The following is a 6,000-nucleotide window of genomic DNA, read 5'->3' as shown; positions in this document are numbered from 1 at the left end:
TTCCTATAAAAGCAAGAGAGGAACTGAAAAATTTATCTGAGTCACACAGGAAACAGTATTTAGCTCTGAAGTTTTCTAATTGTGTTTTTAGATATCTTGATTCACAAAAATACTCTTGATGGAGCCCCTATTTTTTAAAATTAATTAATTTATTTTTGGCTGTGTTGGGTCTTCGCTGCTGCCCATGGGCTTTCTTTTTTTCCTTTTTTTTTTCTTTTTATAAATTTATTTATTTATTTTTGTCTGCATTGTGTCTTCGTTGCTGTGCGCAGGCTTTCTCTAGTTGCGGTGAGCGGGGCTACTCCTCCTTGCGGTGCGCAGGCTTCTCATTGCGGTGGCTTCTCTTGTTGTGGAGCACGGGCTCTGGGCGTTTGGGCTTCAGCAGTTGTGGCTCGTGGGTTCTAGAGCACAGGCTCAGTAGTTGTGGTGCATGGGCTTAGTTGCTCCACAGCATGTGGGATCTTCCCAGACCAGGGCTCGAACACATGTCCCTTGCATCGGCAGGTGGATTCTTAACCACTGCGCCACCAGGGAAGTCCAGAGCTCCTATTTTTAATTGGATAATTATATGTTTTAAATTGAAATGGAATCAAATTGAGAAAACATACAAATTTATGTCGTTTTTCTTTGGAAAAATGTTCACAATAGTCATAGACCACTTACTTCATGAGTTTCATCTTTAAAAAATATCTGTTAAAAGACACAAAATTCATGAAAACATTATGGCTGCTATATTTACAAATTTCAATACAGAAAAATTGGAAATGAGACTATCATTCACTTAGCAGGATTTACTGTGAGCTTACTCGGTATACAGGCACCTATAAAAAGCATAGTGTATCGATTAAAAATATGATGGTCTACAGAGGAAAAATCATTTGAAAGTGTCAGTTTCAAATTTGTAACCATAAAATACAACCACTTTCTCAGACAAACAAAAACAGAAAATTTGTTGTCAACAAACTTAGACTTGCCTTGTAAGAAATGTTAAAAGAAGTTTTTCAGCCAGAAGAAAAATGATACAGGTCAGAAAGTTAGATCTATATAAAGAAAGGAAGAGGATCAGAGAAAAAGTAAAATAAAAACTTTTGTTTTTCTTATTCTTAACTGACCGAATGCATTACAGTTTGTTCAAAATAAGAGCAACAAAGTACTTGATTGTGTGTGTGTGTGTGTGTGTGTGTGTGTGTGCCTCTAGCCAGGCTAAGAAAAAAGGACAAGTACATGAATTACTAATATCAGAATAAGAAGAGAAGACATTATTACAGATACCATGGACATTAAAAGGATAATAAAGTAATACTATGAACAACTCTATGCCCACACATTCTATAATTTAGATAAAATGGACCAGTTTCTTTTTTTTAATTAACTAATTTATTTTTATTTATTTTTTTTGGCTGTGTTGAGTCTTTCTTGCTGTGTGCTGGCTTTCTCTAGTTGTGGTGAGCAGGGGCTACTCTTTGCTGCAGTGCATGAGCTTCTCATTGTGGTGGCTTCTCTTGTTGTGGAGCACGGGCTCTAGGCACACCGGCTTCAGTAGCTGTGGCACACAGGCTCGATAATTGTGACACACAGGTTCAGTAGTTGTGGCTCACAGGCTCTAGAGCACAGCCTCAGTAGTTGTGGCACATGGGCTTAGTTGCTCCACAGAATGTGAGATCTTCCTGGACCAGGGCTCAAACCCATGTCCCCTGCATTGGCAGGCAAATTCTTAACCACTGCACCACCAGGGAAGCCCAAAATGGACCAATTTCTTGAAAGACACAATCTGCCAAATCTCACAGAAGAGGAAATAAACCATATGAATGAATAGGCCTATATTTATTAAAGAAATTGAATCAGTAATTAATCGCTTTCTAACATACAGATGGTCAACAGGCACATGAAAATATGCTCAATGCCGCTAACTGTTAGAGAAATGCAAATCAAAATTACAATGAGGTACTACCTCACATCAGTCAGTATGGCCATCATTAAAAAATCTACAAATAACAAATGCTGGAGAGGATGTGGAGAAAGGGAAACCTCCTACACTGTTGGTGGGACTGTAAGTTGGTGCAGCCACTATGGAAAACGGTACGGAGGTTCCTCAAAAAACTAAAAATAGAGCTCCATATGATCCAGCAATCCCACTCCTAGGCATATATCCAGACAAAACTATAATTCAAAAAGATACATGCACCCCAATGTTCATAGCAGCATTATTCACAACAGCCAAGACATGGAAACAACCTAAATGTCCACCGACAGATGAATGGATAAAGAAGATGTGATACGTATATACAATGGAATACTATGCAATAAAAAAGAAAAATATAATGCCATTTGCAGCAACATGGATGGGCTTAGAGATTGTTAAGGTAAGTGAAGTAAGGCAGAAAGAGAAAGACAAATACCATATGACATCACTTATATGTGGGATCTAAAATATGACACAAATGAACCTATCTACAACAAAACAGATTCGCAGACACAGAGAACAGACTGTGGTTGCTGGGAGTGGGGGGTGGTGGTGGGGGACGAGTGGAGTGGGAGTCTGGGATTAGCAGATGCAAACTATTATGTATAGGATGGATAAACAGCAAGGTCCTACTGCACAGCACAGGGAAGTATATTCAATATCCTGTGATAAACCATAATGGAAAAGAATATAAAAAAAGATTGTCTACATATGTATAACACTTTGCTGTACAGCAGAAACTAACATAACAGTGTAAATCAACTAAATGTCAATAAAAATATAATCAATTGCCCTCTAAAACAGAAAGCATGAGGCACAGATGGGTTCACTGGTAAATTCTTCCAAACATTTAAGAAAGAAATTATCGCATTCTTCTATCATCTCTTTCAGAAGAACAAAGCAGAGGGAATACTTATCTCATTCTATGAGGACAGCATTAGCTTAATACCAAAATCAAAGACATTACAAGACAAGAAAACCACACACCAATATCTCTCATAAACACAGATTTAAGAATCCTCAACGACATATTAATGAATTTAATCCAACAAAGTAAAAAAGAATTACAGTAAGTCCCCTACATACGAACCTTCAAGTCACGAACTTTCAAAGATGCGAACGTGCATTTGCATGTCCAATTAGGTAAATCAGTTCACGTATCTGGCGTACATTGTCACGCGCGTGCATCCTCTACAAGTGGTTGTGCTTTTGGGTACTTCGTTCTGTACAGTACTGTATAGAGTACAGTAGTACAGTATCTTTATTTCAAGCCCTTTATTTCAAGGATGTCTGGAAGCAAGCGTAAATCAGCGGTACATAGCCGATTGTGTTAGTTGGGTACCCAGGCTAACTTTGCTGGACCTACAAACAAATTGGACTTACAAACGCGCTCTCGGAACAGAACTCATTCGTATGTAGGGGACTTACTGTATTTCTTGGTGGAAGAACACAACCATCTAAAAAGCTATCTGAAAAAAAAATCAAACCTGAATCTGATACACCTCTAAGTCTAATTAACAATTGATAGAAATACAGGGGACAGAGAGACATGTTACAGTACACCAGAAGATACTATCACAAGTCCAGGATGTGGAATCTCTACAGCTCCAGCAACAGCAATCTGGGTTTTTTTCCACAAATAAACTAAAACTAAAATAAGAGAGAGAGACAGAGAGAGGGAATCCACAGATGAAAAAGGACTAACAGACACATCCACTAATTGCAATGTGTGTCCCTTATTTGGATACTGATTTTTAAAAACAACTCAAAGTATGACATTTACGGAATAATTAGAAGTATGAATATTGGTTGATGTGTGATGATATTAATGGCTTACTATTAATTTTGTGGGGTATGATAATGGCATTGCAATTAGGTTTTTTAAAATGTCTGCTCAATAATCTCCAATGTCTTCTCATCTCCTTCCGAATTAAAAGCTACACCTCTCACAATGGCATCATAAAACCTTTACAAACTGGCTCTATTACCCGTCACTTTATCTCTTATTCCTCTTCCTCTTAGCCAAGAGCTAAATGAAAGACAGAGAAAGGTTCAGGGGATGGTGGAAGCTGCAATCACTAAACAGCAGGAACCAAAATACACTAGAAGTAGCATAAAACAGAATCGTCCTTTTATCCTACCAACATTTCTAAGCTACTCTTCAACTTTCAGTACAGAAGCATATATAAAAGTTTTCTGCTAAAATAAAATCACAGTTCAGATTTAAGTTGTATTCAACATAGAGTAAACAGGACATCAAGGAGATGATACAATCAGGTATATTAAGGGGAAGATAAGTTGCAGAAACTCCAGGTTCTAAACAAAGGCTTGTCTCTAAAAGGATACTCTTAAAGGCCCAGCCATTACTAATCCTCACCGAGGCTGCACACTGTTCCCTGAATAAAAAAGAGCACGGTCCTGGGTTTAATCACCACCTGAGCAGCAAGTGTGACAGCTCCCAGGGCAGGTGAATGCAGCTCTGCTCTCCCAAGTCAGAGCCAGGAAACGGCACATTCCTTCACGCCAAGCCTGGATCTGCACATTTAACTGTTTGAGTGTCCCAACATGTTGTGAAAGAAACAGATTTGCCCTTGTCCGCAGAGCAAACACAAGAGTGGCTGGGCCTCTCCTGAGATAGCCAGGTGCAGCCTGTGTGACCTGGTAAGAATTCTTAATTACACTTGACACACAGAGTTGCTAATCGAGACTGAAGTTCACAGGAAAAGTACTATTATACCTGTAAGCCTTTTCTAAACAACCAACCAGAAAGCCAAGTCCAGGAACTAGCTGTGGGCTGCCCATTGACGCAGGATCCCAGGAGCCAGAGTGTAAAATAATATGCAAGCCTGTGGCTGCGTCAGCACTTAGACACTGTAAGGACTGTGTTATTGCCATCAGAAGTGTGTGTGTGAGCATGTGTGCGCAAGTGCACGCAGTGAGGGAGACTTCTTGAGTCTCATAGCTGTTGTCCAGGCTCCTTCTTCAGTGGTGGTGTGCTTCCAGGTGCGGTTTTCCTAAGATTGAGTACACACTTATAAACTCTGCAGGCTCCTCCTCTCCCCTGCCTACCTCACCCCTACCCCAGCCGGATCACCTGATAGATGAAGGATTTGCTTAGTTACTGCAAAGCACACACTGCTCTGGGCTGAGCTCTGGGCCTGGAAGTCATTAATTCCGTGGTATCACTCACCTTTGACTCTAGTATTGGGGAACCCAGTGCCACCCCGGCACACTCAGGTAGGGCTCCGGTGTCAGAGCTCCGTACAGCTGCACAGAGAGAGTGGCTCTCTTCACCTCTTTTTACAATTAAGGTTGAGATCCAAGATACAAGTAGTCAAGGAAGAGCAGGTATCTGCAGAGTATCGAGGTTTAAGAGCAATCCAGGCTGGAGCCAAACTCGACTCCTGTGTTCGAATCCTGACTTTGCCACTGACTAGCTGTGTGAGCTGGAAAAGTTCATCTCCATGCTTCCATTTCCTATCTGCAAATGGGGTCAAAGTAGCACCTTATTCGGAGGGTTGTTATAAGAATTTAATTACAATTGACTCTCTGTATCCACAGGTTGTGCATCCATGGATTCAACCAACCATGGACAAATAATATTCAGAAAAAGAAGTCCAGAAATTTCCAAAAAGCAGAACTTGAATTTGCCATGCACTGCCAGCTATGTACATAGCATTTACATTGTATTTACAGCTATTTACATAGCATTTACATTGTATTAGGTATTATAAGTAATCTAGAGATACAGGAGGATGTGTGTAGTGCAAATATTACACCATTTTATACAAGGGGCATGAACTTCCATGGATTTTGGTATACTCGGGGGTCCTGGAACCAATCCCCCATGGATACCTAGGGACAACTGTAGTTAATATACTTGAAGGACTTAGAAAGTACTTGGCACAAAGCAGACTTATTTATGATTCCCTAAATAAGCTAATTGAGGCAAAGTAAATGAGTAAGCAGATAATCCTGGGGTAAAAACAGCATAGTGAAATTTATACTGGACTTGGCCTTAGGAGTGAGGGCTGGCA

The sequence above is a fragment of the Phocoena phocoena genome, chromosome 6, assembly GCF_963924675.1.
Source record: "Phocoena phocoena chromosome 6, mPhoPho1.1, whole genome shotgun sequence".
Classification (NCBI taxonomy): Eukaryota; Metazoa; Chordata; class Mammalia; order Artiodactyla; family Phocoenidae; genus Phocoena; species Phocoena phocoena.
The sequence above is the reverse complement of the archived record's forward strand: the minus strand, read 5'-3'. Positions refer to the sequence as shown.